This window comes from Cupressus sempervirens, chromosome 5, assembly GCF_028749045.1.
Source record: "Cupressus sempervirens isolate cs-2001-9-10 chromosome 5, ASM2874904v1, whole genome shotgun sequence".
Lineage (NCBI taxonomy): Eukaryota > Viridiplantae > Streptophyta > Pinopsida > Cupressales > Cupressaceae > Cupressus > Cupressus sempervirens.
The window spans coordinates 791,394,728-791,418,615 of NC_143122.1; the positions used below are offsets into that span (position 1 = coordinate 791,394,728).

The window sequence follows — 23,888 nt, forward strand, 5'->3', positions numbered from 1 at the left end:
TATATTGTTGCACATTCATTGCTGACCTTTAGTTTCATTAATATAACAGAAAGTTGGGTGTATACAAAATTGCCTTCTAAATATAATAATAACTTATATAACCTATTAAAATGTATAGGGAAAGCTTATAATTTAAAGGTTAATATTAATGTTAGCAAACTAGTTTTTGTTTCATATTTCACTCTCCTTATCTTTGGCACTAATTTTTATCTTGGTCATTGAGGGATCTTGCTAATGATCCAAGGATTCATGGTCTCATTGGTAGGAGGACTAGAATCATGCTTGCTCTTATACCTGATCTTGTTGACCTTACAATATCCATTGTGGCATCTGCACAAGAAGCAAGAAGAGAGAGGCATAAGCACAGAAGAGATGAAATCACATTTTATAGGTGTATTATTCATTCAAATGAGATTGATTTCCATGACTAACTTCATATGAGTAGAACAACCTTATTTCATCTATCCATTATTCTTAGGAAGTAAGGAATCATTAGAGATTCTTGCAACATCACATTAGAATAACAACTAGTGATGTTCCTCCACACACTTGGGCATAATTTGAGGAATTGTAAGATTACACATAATTTTGGTCACTCGGAAGAGACAATTAGTAGATACTTCCACAAGGTCTTGCGGGTTATCTTAGTGCTCCATGCTAATTATATGTTACTTGCTAAGCTAAATGTTGCTCCTCAAATTCTTGGGAAGGATCATTTTTATCCCTACTTCAAGGTACATCTCCTATTTCCACATATTTGTTATGTTGATTATTACTCATAATAATATATATTTTAATGCAAATTTGTGATTTGGAGGATTGTATTGGAGCAATAGATGGAACCCATATACCAATTACTATTGATGTCAACAACCAAGCTAAATATCATGATAGAAAAGGAAACCTATCATTGAATGTTATGGGTGTGTGTTCCTTTGATTATAAGTTTCAATACATTCTTGCTAGTTGGGAAGTGTCTGCAACAGATAGTCACATTCTTGCTTCTACTTTATCTAGATCATATCCACTAGTAGTTCCCCCCAATATGTGCAATCAACTTGTTAATTTTTAGTTCCTTTGATTTTATGAGAGACGTGACAAGGTTATAACAATATACTTTTGGTACATTTGTGTAGGAAAATTTTATTTGGTTGGTGCGAGATATCCAAATGTACTTGGATTTCTAGCCCCTTATCAATGTACATGCTACCATCTAAAGGACTTTTGCAGAGAAATTCCAATTAACTTTCCACAAGTGCTATTTAATCACTAACACTCCTCACTTCAAAATACAATAGAATGAACATTTGGCATTCTAAAGCAATGTTTTCCTATCTTGAGGCATGCAACATTGTATCAAATCATGACATAGACTAAGATTTTCTTAGCATGTTGCATGTTGCATAACTTCATTATGATAGAGGATGACATTCCTTGTCAAGTTGAAATTGAAGAGGATGAGTGTGATGAGATAAATGTACCCATACTTGAGACATATGGGATATCTTAGTGAGATAGAGATGATTGGGGAAAATTTTGAGATGAAATAGCTCGGAGGATTGGGAAGATTATAGAGTACATGCTTAGTTTTAGTTGGAACATTACATTTTGTTGTAGAATATATATAGATATTTTTGATATATATAAATTGACACTTGTGTGGTATTTCAAATGAATGAATTATGTGATATTTTTGTCATTATTATGGTAGTTAAAGATGAGTGAATGAATGAGTTTTTTTTCTCAACTTGTATGGTTATTGTAATGGGAACCATTCTCATGTTTCTTTAGCTTACAGGTCTAGTGTTTAATAACTCCTTTCATCCTCTTAATTGAATTTGAAAAGATCTCTCTCGTATAGCCTTTTAAATCTGATGCATATATCTGATTTCTTATTATACTTTTGGCACACATATTTTTCATATTTGATGTAGTCTTTTTTTGATTTATGGATACATAACGTGGCTATAAGTATATTGACTATTGTGAGTTTGTATGATATTTGTTTATTTTATCATCTTCAATGCATACATTGTTATCTTATGACTGGTGTCTTCAATGATATTTATTTTTCATATTTGATGCAATCTATGTTGAATTTTTGGATACATAATGTGGATGTATGTATATTGATTGGTGTGAGTTTGTATGACATTTATTTATTTGACCACCTTCAATGCATACTATGGTCTCAAAACTTCTTATGTAGTTTTTTAAATCTAATGCATATATCTAGTTTCTGATTATAGTTTCACAGGTATGATTATAGTTTATCGTTTCATTTTTCCATACACATTATTAAGGTCTAATATTATATGGTCAAGTATTTTTTACCTCTTTTTGTTTTGTTCATTAGCATGGCTCAAGAAATGCAAGTCAGCAATGCACCTTCTTCTATGAATAGGGTGCTATGGACTAGGGATATGGTGCTAAAATTCCTTAAGTTACTTCAAGAGCAAGTACAACTTGGTCGAAAAGGTGAAGGTGGTTTCAAAAAGGAAGCTTAAACTACCATTGAAAGGCAGTTCAATGATGAGCTAAAGCAAAATCTGACAAGGATAATTTGAAGAATAAATTGAAAACATGGAAAGTGGGATTAGAGTAATGAAAGATTTAAGAAATACAAGTGGCTTTGCTTGGAATGAAGGTACACAATGCATGGATGCTAAAGACAATGTTTAGAATGAGTTTTTGAAGGTAAAATGGTATTTAATATTCATTTTGTTTAAGTATAAATTTATATTTGTAAAGTTAGTATTGAAAGACAACTAACCATTTCAATTATTTCGCAAAATTTAGAGGAAAGAATTCAAAAATAAAAAAGTGTATAAAAGGTATTCATTCCAATACTATAATGAGTTAGCCTTCATTGTGGGAAATGGCATGGTAGAAGGTACTACATCTACCACAGCTCAGGGAACAGAAGAAGGGAACATTATGGATGAGGTCATCAACCCTTATGATGATGGGGATTTCAGTATACCAATTGATCTTGATAGTCATTTGGATGAATACTTTCCTCAATCCAACTAATCAAGTACAAGTGGCAGTCAAAGAATATCACCATCTTTGTCAAGGAAGGAAAAGAGAAAGAAGGTGAGCATGGCTGGTTTGATGGATACCATTTGTGGAGCCATGAATAGGATCCATGAGGGCATGTTAAAGCCTTACATTGTCAAAGTTGATGAAGAGGATTCTGAATCTATTGCAAAGAGAATATATGATACCCTCAAAAGCATTCTTGGGATTAGTGAAGATTCAATGATAAAGGCCTATGATAATCTTTTGGTTGAAACTCAAAGAGAAAAAGGCTTTTTGAGAATGACTGAGGGGGTGAGAGTGAAATACATACAACTTAAGTATGGAAGGCTCTAGAGTGTTTGTTAAAACTATTTTAATTTACAATTACATTTATATTTGGCTACTTCATAGCATGCCTTATGACAATTTGCATGATTTTTAATTAGCTTTATATATGATTTCTTTTAAATTTGATTGTACAAGTAGATAACATGTTAACAAGGATTGTGGTTATTCACCTTACATCTATCAGTTGCACATAAACAATTACTATAACACATCCAACAAATCTATTATGTGCATTCCCTATTATTACTTCCTTCTAATATGTTTTTTCCTTTGAGTGTCCTATTACAAACTCAAGTTTGATCTAGTAGTTTGTAGAGCAATATATTAGGTGCTAGGTTGTGGCTTGCAAGAGTGCATGCTTTGCATCCTAGTTCTTTAGCTCTTATTTGGTCAAGTTCTAATTATTTAGCCATTGTAAGGATTGGCAGGTGGACATGGTAGTGAGTTTGGAAAAGGGGATGTGGATGAGGCTATTAGAATTTTACATAGAGTAAAAAGGTTAAGAATTTAGAAATGGGATACATTATAAGGGCATGGACTTTTCCTTGATCCAAAAATTATAGACTTATTTATAAACCCAACAATACTAAATAAAACTAAAGGGTCTTTCTCTTTGTGTTCTTAAGCCTTATTTAATTGATTTGTAGTAGGAGACGTTATCAAACATTTTAGTTGATTGGGCTATTGATTAGAATAAGTTTTATGGCTAGTTCAGCTAGAACATTAGCCACACAATTGTCATATACTTATGAATTTGTATATTTGAATCAATATGGGTCACATGATTTGCATCATCTAGTTTGTATTCCATTTGTTTGTTTGGTAAATTATTTGTTGATTTTCTAGTTTGGAGCCTCCTTCAATTATTAGCTTGGTTACTTTCATTTTGTAACCAAGAAGAACGCTTTGAACTATTAGATTGAAGCTTTTCCATGTAAACCTTGTTTGTTTATGTAGGGATCTTTTGTAAGCAATTAAGAATTTTTTGGTGGTTTTTGATAACCTCACCTATACCAATTGGATAAAGATTAGAAGCAAAATATTTGTCAAAATGCACTTAAAACTAACCTCTAGGAGGTGGGTCCCAATGATTGAACTAGGGGTCACTGTGATTATAGAGTGTTTGAACTCACAAGGGTTGATTTAATGTGATATTATTTTTGGTTCCAATATATTTGTTGTTTTGAAATGGTTATTTATTCTCTAGGTAATGCAGGTGCACTATAACTATTCTAATTAGTGCATGTTCCATTTTTTGGCATTCTATTTGTCATTATCAAAATTATCTTTTTGATATAACTTGGAACCAGTTGAACACTCATTATGCAAAACATAAAAAAATACGTTTTCCTCATGTTGTTGTGTCAAATACTTGCAAAGAATGCTTTGTAAGAGATTGACTAAATAATGTTCAAATCAATAGAAATGAGAACTAACCTTTACACAGGAAGCCCTTTGGATATTGATATTGCTTTTCAATCATTAGTACATTCTAAACACATTCTAAAGATAGCTTTGAGACAAAGAATCAATATTAGAGTGGAATAGAGAAACAAAAAATCACATATATATAAGCTCCTAGACACATTGAAAAGATTTAAGGATTACATGTTTTCTTCACAACCTCTCACAGTATTATTTTCAGCTTTGTCTCCAATATAAATATTTTTCAATGAATATTTAATGGAAGTCTTGTTAAGTTTTTTTAGCCCATGAATTAAAGATAATCAACAATAATGAAGCACAAGCCTAGTGATGACTAAGGAATCAATCCTACTATAAAGATCAAGGTCACCAAAGAATCTATCATAATACATTTTCATTTGCTTGTATTGATATTGAGGAAAGAAGGAAACAAGATTTGATCTTGACATATTACAGTTCAAAATATCAAGGCTTTGGATCTCTACTTAATGTTGGGGACCCATGAGATAATTGCAGTGAATACTAGATGTATTATAGGTCATGTATATCCTTTGAACATATTAATAACCCCACAATTTGACTTGTGCAAATGAACTACTAAAATCAAAAGAAGTATCTAAGATATAAAAAAATATGCTTCCTCCATCTCCATCCCATCTTCTTTTGGGCTTTCATTTTTCACCACAAGCACCCCCTCATCAGCTTCTATTTCATGAATCTTTCTAGTTGGTAGATATCAAGGGATCACACTTACAACACCCTATAATTGATCTTAATTGGCTCTGATTGCTTGATTATTAATGTGAACATTTTGAAATTGGATGGAAGATTTTTGAAACATTAATGCACAATGGATTCCATTAATTTCAAAGAGGTTTGTTGTCTATTCTTAACACATGATTGTGCAAAGGATAGTAGATGTTTCAAAGCAATACCATTGGGTTTCTCAATAGCTCTGTTCACTATAAATTTAGTCTCTCGAGAGAATCCGGCCTTATATTAGAAGTTCAAAATTCATCCTAATAAGGGAAAAAAGACTGACATGACACTTGACCTTCAAACTACTGTTAATTGTTGTGAAGTAGTAGAATAAGCAATTTTGTACATCTTTTATAAGATTTGCAAGAGATAGATAAATAATTTAATCTTTGTCTTTAGTTACATGTAACATTAGAAACTAATGAGAAAGGATTTAGGACATCAATTGTATAACTTTATAGATTTAATTATATAAATTGATATTTAAATAGGCTTTTAATAATGATTATAAAGATTCTATATAGTGATTTATAAGACTTTTATTAAAGTATGTGTATTTTCATATGACTAATGTATTTTTGATGTTGTAGGGTTGATGGCTTTAATTAATGTGCCAATATGTCAATGTGGTGTTGGCCCTTGTTTGTTAAAAATCTCTAACATACCAAAAAATCCTAGGTGTAAATTTTGGCATTGCCTGAATAAGAAAAAGGATTTTAATACTTAATTTTGTTAGAAATTAGTGTAATGAATAATTAATTATTATACTAGGAACTAATGAAGATTTCTTATTGTAGGGATATGATAGATGTGGACTCTTTGATTGGGCTAGTGATGCACCAACAACAAGTACAATGCGTGATGATGGAGTAGAGTGCAAGTGTTGCAATAGTTAGAAGGCTGAAATTTACTTTTTAGGACATCTTGTTTGCCTTTTAATTGCATTTTTTGTTGGGAACATATGAGAAAAAAGGCATAGCTATAATTGGCATAAGGATTTTTATCGATAACAAAATGACTAATATCAGACTTGATATCTATTATAAACTTTTGTTAAAATTATCTTTACAAATAAACCTTATCTTTAGCCTTCTAAATAAGACTATGTTCAAATATCGTATTTTTTTATATATTTAAAAATAAAATGATTATGTTCATAGAAAAGGAGAGACAGTTGGCATCTCTCTTTATAAGGATGGGAATAGTCTTCGGACTTTCCTTCACTCACAAGTGAAGGCTATCTATCATTGACGAATCTTACCCAAAAATTAAATGATTTTATTGTTGATATTATATTCAAATTTAGTTATATTTAAGAATAGTATTTATAATCAAATTCTTGAAATCTAATTAAAATTTTTAAAAATGTTGTCAAATATTTATAATTTATAATTTTAACTTTTGACTTCGTTAATTATATATATATATATATATATATATATATATATATATATATATATATATATATATATATAAAATGAATTATTAAAATATGATCTAAAACACCAATTAGAATTCATTTTATTTATTTATTTTACATGAATACTATGTTTTTAGAAACTACTTTATAATTTTTCTAAATTAATTTTCTATTTTTAATTGATTGATTGAATTCAAGTCTTATATCCCAATTTCTTCATATATAATTTTTATTATTACATTATTATGTTATTAAATATTATTTTTAACTTGCTTATTTTATCATTGAAGTAATTTTTTTACTTTTAATATTATAGTTTGTTAGAATGTAATTTTCATCATTCATCAATATATATATATATATATAATCTTATGTGAAAAAAAATAAAAAAATATTTTTTTGATAGGTAAACGGTCGAAGCCTAGGTTATTTATTATTATTAAGATTAATTATTATTATGTGTTAATCGTGAGTAGATTTGAACCCAAGACCATCCAGATTAGAGGCTCATAATTTACCGATGCGTTATAGGCTTTTGCCTCTTATGTGAATTTTATTATTTATTATTTAAAAAAAATTATTATATTGATATAATAATTTATGTATAATATAATAGTACCATACGATCTAAATTAATTATATTGACTAATAATTAATAATTAGTTATATAATTAAAATATTTTATATACTATACTAAATTTATTAAATTAAAATTATATCTATACTAAAACTAAAATCGTGTCATGATCTCTGCACAATCTTTTTTCTCCTTTTCTGAGGATCAAGATTTGCCTGTCATTCCCCTGTCAGATGTCACTTTATCTGATCACTATCCTATTTATTTTGGTATTACTTGGAAAAAAATTGTCCCCAAGGTAGCTAAGTCTCAGTTTTACCTCAACACGTCAGTGCTGATGCATGCTTCCACCATCTCACATATCCTACGTGTCTGGAATTTGGAGCCACGTCCACACTCTCAAAGGGGATGGATTCAATGGTGGAATGATGCCATTGCCAGAACTGCATGATTCATGTGCATCTATGGGCATCAAGTCGCCATTTTCAGAAAAAGGGCTTATGCAACTAACAACCTTGCCCTCAGGTAAGCTTCCGAGGCTCTCTCTCTTAACCCCTTTGATATGGATCTGCAAGTTCATCTTACCAAGATTTGACATAACAAGCAAGTTACTGACAACTATGCTTCCTGTGGAGCTCAACTCAAGGCTCATCTACACTGGTTGAAGGTTGGAGACAAAGCCTCAAAGGAATTTTTTCATTCTCTTCGAGCCCGTCATACCAAAGTTGGGATTCAGAAACTCAAATAGGGTACAATTGTTTTGTCCAATCTCCCCGACATCTTGCAAGCATTTTTTCATCATTATGAGAACGTCTTTGCTTTGTAGGGAAATTCAGTTGCCCAGGAAGATGCTCTCCGAAAATCATCTCTGTTACTCCCAACCGCCTTGCGAGGAAGCAACATGCTTTCTGTGAGAAACTTCTTTCCCTCAGTGATCTTAAAGAGGCTACCTTTTCTATGGTAGATGACAAATCCCCTGGGTGTGATGGATTTCCCTGTGAGTTTTACAAGAAATCTCTGGGAGCAAATTGGCCCTGATTTGTACAGAGTCTATCTTGAAGCATATCATTCTACAGGCTTAAGAGCCATTATAAATAAAGGAAATATTAAATGCATACCTAAGGCTAGTGATCTGGAGGACATATACAATTGGAGGCCCATCACCCTTCTGAATGTGGCTTATAAGATAATTGCCATTGTACTCTCTCTCAAAATTAGGCACATGCTACCTCTAATTGTGCGGTCTGAGAAAACTAGCTTCATCAAATCTAGATACATTCTTGATAACATTATTGCTATCTAGGAAGGGATGGAATGGGCTCGCAAGTCCAAACAAAAGGCCATCTTTCTAAAGATAGATTTTGCCAAAGCATATGACCGCATTGAATGGCCCTTCATCCTAGCTATGCTCCAGGCCCTGGGATTTGGTCCCAACTTTATTCAATCCGTGGAGATGCTTTTTGGTGCTGCTAATTCTTGCATTACCATTAATAATTTGTAGTCTGAGGCCTTTGGGCTCTTTTGCTCCATTAGGCAATGTTGCCCTTTAGCTCCAATGCTTTGCATTCTTGCTGCTGAAGGGTTTGGGTTCCTGCTTGCTCATTCTATTTCCTCAAGATTGGTTTGTGGCATTACCTTACCTGATTCTACTTCCCATCTTGTCAATGGGCATTTTGCTAATGATTCCTTCCTTACTCTTCTTGAAGAGGAGGAAAGCATCAACAATGCCCTATCTTGTCTGAGGACTTTTTGTCAAGCCTCTGGCTCTGCCATTCAATGGCATAAAATGCTTTGCTATCGCCGGTCTTTTTTGCAAGCTCCACACTAGCTCAACCAGTTTGAGTGGAAATGGGTCACTCGCAGTGAAGTTTTTCATTTTCTTGGCATCCCTTTTGCCTTTTAGGCTTCCCCTCTAGAGCTTTGGATAATTGTCCTTGCTAAGATTGCAAAAAATCTTGATTACTGGATTACCAAGCCGTTCTCTCTTGCTGGTAAATTCCATATTTGTTCTAAGATTTTTGTGGCCACCCATGTTTTTTATTCTTCCTATTGGGCTCCTTCCAAAGCTTCTTATCTTAAGCTGGAATGCTTGCTCAAAGATTTCCTTTGGGCTTCTGGTTTCGATCATCATGGATTTCATAGAGTCACTTGGGAATTTTATTGCCTCCCTAAAGAATCTAGTGGCCTTAGTCTACTTTCCACTCACAAACAAGGCCTTACTCTTTGTGCCAAGTGGATCATTCAAGCTATTATTGGAGATGAATCTTGGAAGATTCTAGCTTTCCATTGCATTTCTTCTAGCTTCCCTGTCAATGGACCTGCGTGGAAGGGGATTGGTTTTCAAACCCTTCTCATCATGTGTGATCTTGTTGTCATACAGGGGTCATTTTTTATCAAGAGCATCTGGAAAGCCTGGGAGGCTGTCAAGCCCTGGCTTCATTGGGTTGGGGATGACTTTTGTAATGGTCTCTCCTTGAATCAATAGAATATTTGGTGGTCTCCCCTATTTGTCATTCAGGGTAACCCTCTTTCTAAGACCCAAGGTGCCAGTGCTCTTTTCTTTTTCAAACATGGCATCAAAATTGTCAAAGATCTCTTTTCTAGAGTCACTATGAGTTTCAGGACCTAGTAAGACATCCAGGTTCAGTACCACTTTATCCATGCAGATCAGTAGACTTTTGACCTATTGCTTTCCTCCATCCCTATACATCTAGTGCACAAGGTTGGAATTCAGACTGAGCGTATCTTGACACTCCTTTTGCCAACTACAAGCCCAATAAGGGATACTGATGGCTTTTGCCCCATCTTCGGATGGTAGACACGCTCAACAAGAGATGGCATTTGCAATCTTCACTTTCTCAATGGTGAAAATGCTTCAATACCATCTGGTGCACTATTGCTGATCCAAAGATCACCCACTTTGCTTGGTGTCTTGCCTTCCAAGGTCTTCCCCTAGGGCCTCGGCTCAACCACATAGGGGTTCCTGATCCTAGATGTCCCTTCTGTGGTCAACCTAAGTCCTTTCTACATATTTTCTAGTTTTGTAAACATGCACAGAATTACTGGCACTAGATTCATGATTTTTTCAAGCCTTTTAGGCCCAAACCATTTTCATGGCACGTGATCTTGCTGGGTGATTCCCCCAAAATTCCTAGAAAGTACTCCCAGATCTGGCATACATTTAGGATGGAAATTTTTTTTACTCTATGGAAAGATAGAAATGTTGTTTTATTCACACACAGCTTTTTGGATGTTAACATTGCAATGTACACTAAAGCTTGTATTTGTAACAATGTTATTATGCAGATACAAGTGCAAGCTAATAAAGTTTCCCTAGAAGTTTCTCACCTGCAGGAGCTGCTCAACCACTAGGGAAATGCCCCTTGCACTATGGCTCGAGTACCTCCAGATGCCTTGGCAGACACCTCAAAGCCTTGTGGGTGTCAGCAGCGGTGTCACTCCTTAGGCCACCACTCGCACACTTTGCACTCGCAGGCCTCCAGCCATCACTCTCCCAATGGTGGGGCTGGTAGCTGGAGGTGCCGCTCTGCCTCCCCACCCCATGGTGGCTCTGGCTGGTCCCCACCTCCTCCTCTTGTCTCTTGTCAAGATAATGCTGGCAAATGGCCCCGCCTAGCGCTGGCAATTTCTCCTCCGTGGCCTGATTTCAAAGATGCAGAGGCTGCCACTGATTCCCCTACTACTGTGCTCCTGATGATGGCTAGTTTGTGCCCAACCTGCCCCCCAATCCCAAAAATGATTGGGGTTTCAATGACAAAGATGATCCTCTGCCCTCGGCTACTACTGCTTTGGCAGCTTGAGGTTGCTATATATGTTTTTTAATATTATGAATAGTTGCTTTTTCTGGCTAATGTCGTGTGTTTAGTTCTGGCTTAGGCCGCTTGAACTCTCTCACGGGGTGATCTTGTATCCCTCGACCCCTTTTTTGTGAATTGTATTCTAATTATATTTTTTAATAGAATAGGACTATTCATCAAAACTAAAATCAAGTACTAAGCCACTATGTGGCACTTGTTTAATTTACAATTTTCCAATTTATTTACAATTCAATTACATTCTTGAATATGGAATCTAAAGTATGAGAAAATTGCAATTCATTCACATTCTTAAATATAGAATCTTAAGTATGAGAAAATTACAATTCATTCACATTCTTGAATATGAAATCATACATTTCTTTCTATTTTATTTTATGATATTTAATAATGCTTTCTTTTGTAATTGATGTTAATCATGTGACCAAAAAAGATAGGAAATGATAGGGACTTAGATAGAAATTTTCAAATCAACTTGGAAGTCTCATTTGTTTTGGATATAAATAGAAGTCAAAATAAGGGGGTTGGCCCTAGTATATTACCATGGATAAACCATTTAATTAAAACACATTAACAACATAGACATTACTAGCACATTAATAGTCCTTCCCTTAATATGAAAACAACTTACCCAACTCAATAATAGTGAACTAGATATTTACTAACATAGTATCCCATCTACTAGTAATGGAAATAAAATTACTAGCAAACCACATATTATTTTTCCAACTTGAAATCATATTAACTATACTACTACCTTGATATATCTACTGAAATATTTTAACAAAAATATAAACTAATCTTTGAAGCCCAATAGTCAAATAGGATAAGTAAAGGATGGTTTAGACCTGTGGCATAGGTCCATAGAGAATAACATAAAATAAAAAGCAAAGGCCTAAATTTTGGCCTTTTTCTTTCCATTCTTGGAATTTTGGCCCCGTCATTGGCTAGAAACCCATACAATTTCTTGGAGTCCTCCCCACCAAGACCATCATCTTAATTTTCCTAATGTAGCGACTAGAGAGTAGTGCCAGAGATATGAGCCACTTTAAAAGAAAACTTGGAGACAGTTGCAAATATCTCATCTAAAGCATTAAACTAGGCATTAAGTGCATTCATCTCTCATTTTTTGTCCTTAACCAGACCAAACATCTCCTAGCACCCATCACAATTTCTTTTTTCTATCTCCATCACCTACACATGCATCACTATAGGGTTAGCGGAAATATAATTTTTTCTTATTTCTTCGTGCGCACAATGTAGGTAGTTATCATTGGAAAATTAGCCTTTGTTGTCCCCAGGAAAGGGATAGCCTTGGAGGTGAAGTCTACTGTAATCATAGTCAAGCTTGCAAACACATGAGTTGTTTCTTAACTAACTTTTTTTCTTTTTCTTCTTTTTGATTTTAACCTCCTCTAAAGAAGAGCTATTATCCTATGTTTGTGTTCACACATCTTCTTTCTCCTTCTACATTCTTTTCTTCTCATTCCCCTCTTTCTTCTTGTTGGCTTCGGATTATGTCTCTTCAAAGATTTTTAAATTCCTAGAATCTTTTTGTTTCATTCTAGCCCTACTTTTGGCTAATCTCTCTAATCTCCTTTCACCCCATAATTATCATCCCTAAAGTTAAAAAGGTGAATTTCATCCATCTTTTTTGTTTTTGGCTTTTTTTCATTTTGGGTCTCATCCAAATTATTGGAATTCTTATTAGGTTTTCCCAAAGCGCTAGAGAAAGGGGAAGGTTAAGGATTAGGAGCCATAGAACAACCCCACCATTTCCAGTGGGATTAAGTGAGGCTTGGTTATTATCTAAGGCAACACAATAAGGAGGAGAAATGGCTAGGGTGAAATTATAGAGGTGAAGGATAAGGCCCTGATGGAAAATAGTATAACTTTTCCCTTTTTCCATTCTATCCCCAACATCAACAATAGTAGCTTCAAAATCATGTAAAATAAACAATGGAATGGAAAATTTATCATGGTGTCTAAAATGATTTAGAAGTGGGAAATAGTAGTAATAATAGACATCAAATCTATCTCCCAAGGTTAGATATTTCATAAGAATAAAACATACCTCATTCCATGGGGCCAAAAGGATTCCACAACTAAACACACCTCTGAATCTCATAGGTTGTTCATCTTTTTTAAAGAATCTATTCATGGTCATTTCATTAGAGACTTTTGTCACCCTTTGCCACTTTTGAGCATCCATAGATAAACCGGTAGCCATGGCAATAATATCCTCATTCAAATGGAAGGAAATGACATTAATGATTAATCTTCTATATGTTTAGGAATAAACTAATTGTAATGAAAAGTTATCATCATAACCAACCATGGCTTCCATAAAAAGAACAAGGCCTCCATAAATATTCGTCTAGGTGTAGGAATTTCTAGCATAATCTTCAATCCTAGATGGTTCAATATGGACCATGTCACCTCCCATTTCAAAGCCTTGATCAGATTTCTCTAAAAACTCTAGGTTGCAAATTCTTAAATGCCCTTACTCGCACATTTCTTCCTTAGATTTTTTTTTTTTTGTCGTGTAATGAAGTTAAAGGCAAGGATACTATACTTATTACAATGAGTGCAACTAAAATCTATCCCTTTGACAGAGAATAGACACATGTGTACTATTGTTTGTCCCTTCACTCAAATGACACCTAAGCCTCTGAAGATCATGCACAATAAAGCAATTTGAAAGGTTAATGCATATACAATTAATACTCCTACCTTTTCTACCACTGACACAACAATTTAAAATATTTTTCATATTTCGTCCATTGAATCTCATTATGTCAACATAGTACTTTTTTTATCCTCTATCTCATCATTAAAATTATAACCTTTGTAACCTTTATGATTTAGATCCAAGTTTAAAATAATATTTTTCTTCAATGTAAGAATTTCCCACATAGGCCAATAATAATAAATATTATTTAAATTGTTTGTCATTCCCCTTATCTATTTGTTTTCCCTTATAAGAAGGGAATGAGCCTTAGTCGTGAGGGAAACCATCTGCCTCCAACACCTTAATCCATGGACATGCATCCCCTAACTTTCCATCACATCAGCCACCACATTGCCCTCCTAATAAGTGTGTTGGATATCATAACTTTCCATCTTAGCAAGGAGGTGCCAAATATCTCCTATGATATCAATTATTGACCAACCCATGTCTATATTCCCTTTAACTATTTTCACCACCAGCATAGAACCACCTTCTATGCTAATGTTATTACACCCTAAGATGACAATCAAATTTTGACCCCAAAAGTGTGTTATAGCTTCTATAAAATTATTTGAGGTGTTACCTAAGTTACTCGCATAGGCCATTAGTTGTCAACCAACTTGGTCCCTAACAATACCTATGTGCTTATAGCATGTTTGTTCCTAGCAATGCCATTAAATTTTAGTTTCACCTTGGGGTGTATAGGGGTCTTTCACTTAGTATTCCTTCTCATATAAGTCTTATAATTGTCATACTTATACAAAGAATGGCTTGGTGAACCCACAATATTGGGTTACATTTTTTTCCTAAACATATACTGAACTTTAAATTTTCAAAAAAAAACTTTTTCTTTCAGATGCAAATTATTGTTTAACAGTTAAGAATTTGAAGATAAAGTAAACTAGAGTGTTCTAGGATTTTCAATATAGATTATATTTATATAGAATTTTTTTTCACCCACGAAGATTGGTATGTTGTCCAAAAACTTATTCTTAAAGAGTTGCACAAGTTTTGACTACCATAACATTTTTTCTACACTAGATATCAATACATGATTCTTTTGAATTTAGTTTTTTAACATCCATATTGAACTCATGAGGGTGGTTTGATGTCCTTAGCCTTAGTGTTTCATATTTTATTGGTGTTCAAAGTTTACCTAACTCTAATTTTGACATACATTGTTTTCGATGCATGTAAATTACTCTATATATATTTATGTATGTATGTATGTATGTATGTATGTATATGTATATATATATATATACATGTATGTATATGTATATATATATATGTATGTATATGTATATATATATGTATGTATATGTATATATATATGTATGTATATGTATATATACATATACATACATACATACATATATATATATATATATATGTATGTATGTATATGTATATATACATATATATATCTACATATACATACATATATATATATACATATACATACATATATATATGTGTGTATATATGTATGTATGTATGTATGTATCTATGTATCTATGTATGTATGTATGTATTCCACTTTCAATTTTTTTTTTTCTTATTGAAAAAGTAATCAAATACAGATCTTTTAGTTATTTTTTGAAAAAAAAATCTCTTAGTTACTATTTTTTCATGAGTGTCCAATATGGAGGTTTATTTTGGATAATGAACCTCTATCCAATTCATGTTTTAAAAAGTGTACCTAAATTTTCAAAATATATCAAATCAATAGTCATTAGAAATATCATTCTAATTACTTGTGTCATGCAAAATGGCATACTTTCAGTGAATTCTATCTTAACATAGTAATTGAGCCTGAAAGCCATGAAAACAACTGAAATCTCATGCCCTTTCCAAATATCTCTTGTTTGCTAATTTCAATAGAAACCTACTTTCTATCAAAACTATCTTGTAAATTTTGATAGAAACACCCTTTAGGTAGTTTCAACCAAAACTACCTAGCATGATTAATTGCAGGTTAAATGCTAGCTTGTTATTTTGGATCAAAACCCAGGTTGGCCTTTTTAGGTTTTTCTTTCCAATTCTGTGGTTCCCATATAAATAACTAATCAATTATTTCATTTTACAATTATGATTAACCAAATAATTTTCATTTTAATTGGAAGGAAATGTACTCAATTTATCTTTCTTCAATTTTTTTAAAAGAATTTGTGATGGGACAAAAAAATAAAAGTGCAAGTCTACACAAAATAGAATAGAGGAACAAAAAGAAGAAAATTGTTTTAAAAGTTTAGTAGAATACTATACAAGGAAGCAAGGTACATATGTACAATCTTTTTCCCAATACATGTATTTTTTATAGTAAAATCTATTTAGAGTTTTATATATTTAAGATTAAAGTTTTTTGTTTATGGTCACATTAAAGAAATTAAGCTTAGGATTAGGGTTTAGAATTTAGCAGGTGCATGTCATTTAAGATTAGGGTTTAAAATTAGGATTATCATTTAACTTAATCTATCTAGGATCTAGGTTTATAATTTATACTAATATGCGGTTTATTAAATTAGGAATATGGTTTAGCAATTAGTGTTACTATTAAAGGTATCCCTATTTGGAGTTAAGGATTTTTATTTATGATTACATGATGATGCTTCACAATTAGGATAAGAATTATAAATTAAGGTTAGGTTTGTATAGGTCTATATAAGCATCATGATAAATAGCATTAGCATTTTAAGATTAAGTATAAAAATTTATGATAAGGGCATCAATTAAGGTTATCAATAAGGTTTACGGTTTTGGAGGTATAATTTTATTTCTATATTTGAATCAATTTTGTAAATGTCAAGTTTGAACAATTTTTTTTAATTATGGTTATGGTTTAAAATTATTTAATATATACATAAGGGTTTAGTTCAGTTTAGTGTCTATATGAGGGTGCAGTTTAGTATATAGCTAATTTTCAAAGCTATTTTATGTTCTAGGGGTTTTCATTATAGTTAGCATTAGGATTAGGTCTTAACATTCAGGATTGGGAAATTAATTAGGATTAAAGTTGATATTGTTTATCATTTTAGATATATGTTTAATTTTATGTTAAGTAAATGACCTATTTTAGAGTTAAGGTTAGGGGTACATTTAAATAATGTGAGGGTCTAATTTCGTTAAAAGTGTTAGGTCTAGGATTCAATTTAGTAAAAAGAGTTAAGATTCAAAGTGGTTTAATGACTAAAATACTTATGTACATGTACATTTGTAGAATGTACATAGGAGAATGATCATCCCAAGCTCAAATAGGTACACACATCTCTCACAAGTATAATCTCTCTCTAGATTTAGGCAAGCTTTCTAACTTTAAGACATAGTTTAGAGACCTTTCCCCTTAAAAGTTCTTTATTTTAGTTGTTATCTTGTGTGTATTAGTCGATGATGGAAATCATGCACATGAAGAAATTGAATTTGAAGCAATGGATATTGAAGAAGGTTCATCACATGGTCAAAGAAGTGTGTGCATCGAACTCTTTAGTTCATTAAAAACTAAATTTATAATATTTATACATATTGGGATCTAGACAAAAGTATATAATATTTCCAGTTATGTATGTATATATGTCCCCATAAAATAATATTTAAAAAAAAAAAATTATAAAAAAAAATTCCAACCCAAGATCAAGCAACAAATGAGAATGTTAATTAAGCTCAAAGATTAAAGAGAAATATTAATCATAGAAACATAGATCATCTAATTTAAATGGATGTTAAAAAATTGAGAGAATATGTTAGTCAACCTACACATACTATGAAGAGGATATTGAATAAAAAATCTAAGGAAATAATTGCATGATTTGAGAATCTTGATACAGTGGAGAAAACTCAATTATTTTCAATTTCACTTCCTTAAAGATGAATGAAAAGAGCCATTAAAATTGTTGGGTATATATAAAAGTATGAAAAAGAGGAGGACCTATAACTTACAAAAAAATATGGTTGAAAGTGTTAAGAAAGGATTGCATTTCATAGGGAAAATAACTAGATCTACAGATAGATCCATTTCACAAAGAGTGATATTGACATCTATTTTAAATAAGAAAATATCCCAAAAAAGAGAGATCTCTTCACTTTCATCCTATATTAGGTATAGTCAGAAGATAGCATCACTTTATTTGAAAAGGAGAAACAATTTGGATGATACTGCATTAGAAGGCAATTGGTTGCTAATGTGTAGAACTCCTTAATCTAATAGAATTAGAAAAATGGTTAAGAACTTGGTTATTCAATTTTGGATTGATAATACTCATCCTTCATGAAATAGAAGAGATATCATCAATCAGAGGAATGGACCTAACAAATATTTTTAACATGCAAAACATTGACTGCATGTCACACAACATGAACTGTATTTCTCATTTTATAATTTAAATCCTGACATAAAGATTGGAAAAACAATGTTTGAAAGATTGAAGCCCTATTTTGTGAAGATAAATAAATCTTTTGAAACTTTTTTTGTCGATATCATGTTGAATTTGATTTTTACTATCAAGAGTTCTAAAAAATGATAGAAGAAAGTGGTGGTTCTCAAAATTATTTTGCTAAATGACCAAGCAGTCAATTCATAACATCAATCTTATGTGACAAATTAGATGATCATGCACTAGGTGAAATAGATTGCATAAGAGGAACTTGTGAAACATATGGTAATCTGACTAAATTTCCTTTGAGATATGAAGATACTGATATTATGAGGATGGTAAAATGTAAGAGATATAAGTACATAAAGTCTAAAATAAAAGTTGGGAAAGAATCGACAAGGTTGGCATATGTAGAGGACAAGATACCTATTGCAGAATTTATGTAATTTTTTTTGTAAATTGATTCAACCATATATAGGTTGTTCCATTTTTTCTAAGTGTCAAGAATGTTGAGATAATGGGTGTTGCACACATTGCATAATATTGTTATTTTATTATTTTATTTTATTATGTAATGTTCCACCTAGATGGACGTGCAACATGTAAAGATTCCCATGAAATATTCTTGGTGAGTTGTATTGTAACATTGTGAAAATATTTTATGTAATTATTTAATATTGGGGAAAAGAATTAAATGCCCAATATTAAATGTGGGGTCAGTGGGTTAGGTAGCACATGGTTTTAGCACATGGTTTATGTAATACCACTTAGTGGTTTTGTGGGACTTGCTACTATATAAGCAGCCACAAGGGTAGTTGTTGTAGAGTAAGAGTGAGAAAGGCAAGAGTCGAGCAGGACAAGGCTTGACAGGTTAGCCAAGGGAGCATTTGTGAAGGTTGGAAGCATGGCATGGGATGTGTGGATTCATGCTTGTTCACATAGTTTGCTCAGTTGTGGCTATGGCCATGAAGGCTTCCATGGTTGTATGGCAATGGTATTTTTGCTGAATAATACATGGTGATGGATGCTTTTGGAGGCTGAGTTTTTCCCTCAATGAGGGTTTCCCAGGGTATATCTTGTGTCACATTTTATGGGTATGTTGTCTATTCTCTTGCATGTGGATTTTAATTTCGTATTTATTTCAGATCTATTATGGGTAATGTGGAAACGGTTATATTCTTTGTTGCCAAGTTTCCTCACAAAGAAATAAAATTCATACACTAAGAGAAACTTTTCCACTTGGAACAATTTTATCTATTGTTGATTTTGTAGAGAATTACTATTTCATTTCTCAAAAACAATGTCAAGTGAAATACTACTTTATAGAACATGTCACTATTATGGTCTAAGTGCCTTATTGACATGCACAAATCTTTGAATGGTGTAGAAAGTACAGATCAAGCATGAGTTATTAAAAAGAGTATCACTTTTACATTATTGATGATATAAAGCATGACACACATTTTGTGGAACATTTTTCAAAGACATTTTTTGAATTTTTGGAAAACAAAGGCATAAAAATAGAAAATTATTTTGTATGGTCAAATGGATGTGCAAATCAACTAGGCCATTTTATGTATTATGTTGATATCATTGATACCAAAATATACCACACATTTGGAGGTTCTTTTAGAGTGGACATGGAAAGGGTGAGCATGATGATGTAGGAGCTTGTATCAAACACTCTTCAAACAAGTACCAAATGGACTATCAAGGATATCATATTAATAATTCTCATGAAGTGGTTGAGTGGTGTAAGATGCACTTTACGGTGGCAAGTATAGATAATATGTCATCACAAGAGGATTGATTCATACCATTCAAAGTGTTTTGTGAGTTATTAACTATAGATGTAGCACATGTTAAATTAATTTGAAATAAATTGAATCAAATTTGTATTTAATATGTTAGGTGGATAAATTATTTTGAATATTCATATATTTGTATATACATTTTTAACTCATTTTTAATACATGTGTGGACCTTACATTCAGGTTTTGATAAAGAATAATGCATGCATGCAAAAGAGTAGAGAAGACACGATCTTTGTATTAGATGTAAGTATAGATAGTAATGTGTGGTCATTGTACACTAGAGATTACTAAATTTTTTTGTTGATTCCATTAATCAAAACTATGGTGGTTGTGTTAATCAAGAATGTGGATATGTCGATGAATGAACTTTGGTGCCACTAAATGTTATTGTTGTCACAAAATTTTGTACCCTTGTCCAAAGTTTTTACCCAAGGACAACCTTGTAAAACATGCAAACAACCTCCAAGTTGTGGGACTTGAACTATGAGGTTGAGTTTTTGGAGAAGGCCAGCTTCTTTTACTATCAAGGTGCACCTAACTACACTTGGAGAGAAGGGAGAAGGAATGCATGAAATAAAATCTACTTACTCTAACCTAAGGGGTAATGCACCAAAATAGAGTGTTCAAACCAATCTCTACCCATATCTGCACACTTCAACTATCATGACACCAAAAAAATACACATCCAAACTTTTTTTAATCTAAAAGTCACATGCAGATCAAAAGACCCAAATAAATGACACAAGGAAGATGAAATTCACTCATATATCATTCATAGGTCAAAGAGATACAATCATGCAAAATTGCAAATATCCATAATTATTGGAAATATAGATGAAGTAACTAAGAGGGGAGGGGTGAATTAGTTATGACAAAAAAAAATTCAAAAATTCGTTAGATGTCTATAAAGCTTACTTACTGCTGATACTTAGTAAATAGTGCAGGAATACTATAACTCAATAGGTTAACTAGTTATTAATCATCTAGCATTCATAGTTATTAATATTCATGCAAAGGTTAAATAAATGAACACAAGAGACACTAGATTTAACGTGGAAACCCAATATGGAAAAAATCACCAAGTAACTAGTCACCAATTTTCACTCTTCTAAAGTGAGCCCTGTTAGGAGCCAACCCTGTTAAAGGTTACAATTCACACTGTTAGGTGTGACCTTGTTACAGGATTTAATCACCTTGTTAGGTGTGGCTTGGTTAAAGCTCTTTAGAACAATTCAACTAAACTATCACCTTGTTAGAGGATTTACAAAATGGCTGTTAAACCAATTTTGTAAAGAGATTCTGGATTCACTGTTACAATGATTAGAAAGCAACAATGAAATGACCTAAATGATATGCAACTTATCTTTTGCTAATTACAGATCTCTATTCTACTTTACTAGATCCTTACTGATCGAATACAACTTTGTAGCTCCTCCAAGATATCTAATCCTTCATCAGAATTAGCTAAATATTTTCTTATTCCATCTTCATTCAAATATCTACACACTCCCTTTTAATTCACAACTTGAACATATATATATACCTTTCAGATTATCAAGTCAGCTCAAATATAAGTTACAACAATTGAAAAGATCATTACATCAGTCGGCTACACTTATTGCATGAAACAATTGAACTTATTATCAAAACAATAAAATCCTTCGCTGGCCGACCCAGCTCGATAACCACTGCTCAGAATGGTTTTCTAGTGTTAACCAAGTGAAGCTTGGCAAATACTGCAAACCCTGCAAAAATCTTTTGGAGACCGAGTGAGCTTGGTTAACACTGACCTTCCTTTGCTGACCTTGTGAGCTTCGTAATAACTAACTTTCTGCCACATTATCTTTGATCACTGAGTGAGCTTGGTAGACATTGACTTTTCTTCGATAACCTTGGGAGCTCGGTTAACACTAACTTTCTGCTACAAAATCCTTTGATGCCTAAGTGAGCTTGGTAGACATTGACTTTTCTTCGTTAACCTTGGGAGCTCAGTTAACACTAACTTTCTGTTACAAAATCCTTTGATTCCTGAGTGAGCTCGGTAAGAATTGACTTTATTGTGTAATGTTTAGGAACATTCAGTAGACACTGTAAATTTCTTTGCTAATCATCTGAGCTCGGTAGACTCTATCTGATGACTGATATGACATTTGTGTAACATCAAAGACAATGCATAATTAATAATTTTATCCAACAATCTCCTTCTTTGGCATTGATGGCAACACAACATGTCATAGCAGAATGAAATTTGAAAACAAGTCTAACAAGTCTTTTTCTATCAGAAAAACTTTCTCTATTATATAGAAAACTCTCCCTCTTTCAATAATCTCCCTCTAAGAAGGAATTACATAGCAAACTCTCCCTCTTTGACAACACATGCAAAAGACAACACAACTCAAATGAATTTTAATTTACTTTAGTACTGATTCATATGCAATATTTCCTGATTATGTTGCATCAACTAATAGATCTTCAACTTGGTATGCATTAATGCATCACTAAAACTTCATTTTAGTGAACTTCAAATAGGGGGTTGATCCCTAACTTACCTCTTAGATACAAGAATTCATCCTTAGGTAATGGTTTTGTGAATATGTCAACAATTTGTTCCTTTGTATGGACATATTCCAATCTAATCTCCTTATCTTGCACCAATTCTCTGAAAAAATGATATTTTATTGCAATGTGATTGGTTTTGGAATGCATCACTGGATTCTTAGATATGTTGATTGCACTTGTATTATCATAGAACATAACAACTGGTTCTTTGATTTCCACCTTCATGCCTTCCAACAACTGCTTAAACCAAACAATATTAGAACTGTTTACTACTGCAGCAACATACTCTACCTCTGCTGTAGATTGGGATGTACAATTCTTCTTTTTGCTTGTCCAAGAAACCAGCCTCTTTCCAAGAAACAATGCTCCTCCACTTGTACGTTTTCTGTCATCAAGGTTCCCTACCCAATCAACATTAGTAAACACTTTCAAATCCAGATTACCTTCAAATTTGTACCATAAACCATAATCTTCAGTTCCTTTCGAATATCTCATTATTCTTTTGATTGCCATCATGTGATTTTCTCTTGGTTTTTCTGAAAATCTTGCTACAATACCAACTACAAGGGCAATATCTGGCCTACTATGAACCACATACTGCAACTTTCCAATCATAGATCTATACAATGTTTGATCTACTTCTTTTGATTCATCTTCTTTGGTAAGTTTTAATCCAGTACACATAGGAGTCCCAACTGGTTTACAATCTTCCATACCAAACTTTTTCAATATCTCCTTGATGTATTTTTATTGAGTGATGTAGATACCATTTTTATTCTGCTAAATTTGAAGACGAAAAAAGAATTTGATTTCACCAAAAATAGACATTTCAAATTCCTTCTTCATTTTCTCTAAAAATTCTTTGCAAAGATCATTATTCCCTATGAAAATAGTATCATCTACAAATATTTATGCCAAGACAATCTTATTATCTGGTCCTTCCCTTATATACAAGCTACTGTTATCATTAGTTCTTTGAAAACCAATCTAAATAGGATAGTTATGCAATCATTCATACCATGCTCTAG

The 23,888-nt window shown here is 32.6% G+C and overlaps 1 non-coding gene across 1 annotated transcript; it reads left to right on the forward strand.

The window, feature by feature from the left end:
• Window positions 1-6,703: 6,703 nt before the first annotated feature.
• On the forward strand, window positions 6,704-6,825 carry LOC149558307 (U6atac minor spliceosomal RNA). The gene has a single exon (XR_016352520.1). It is a non-coding gene; the product is annotated as a U6atac minor spliceosomal RNA (small nuclear RNA).
• Window positions 6,826-23,888: the final 17,063 nt, after the last annotated feature.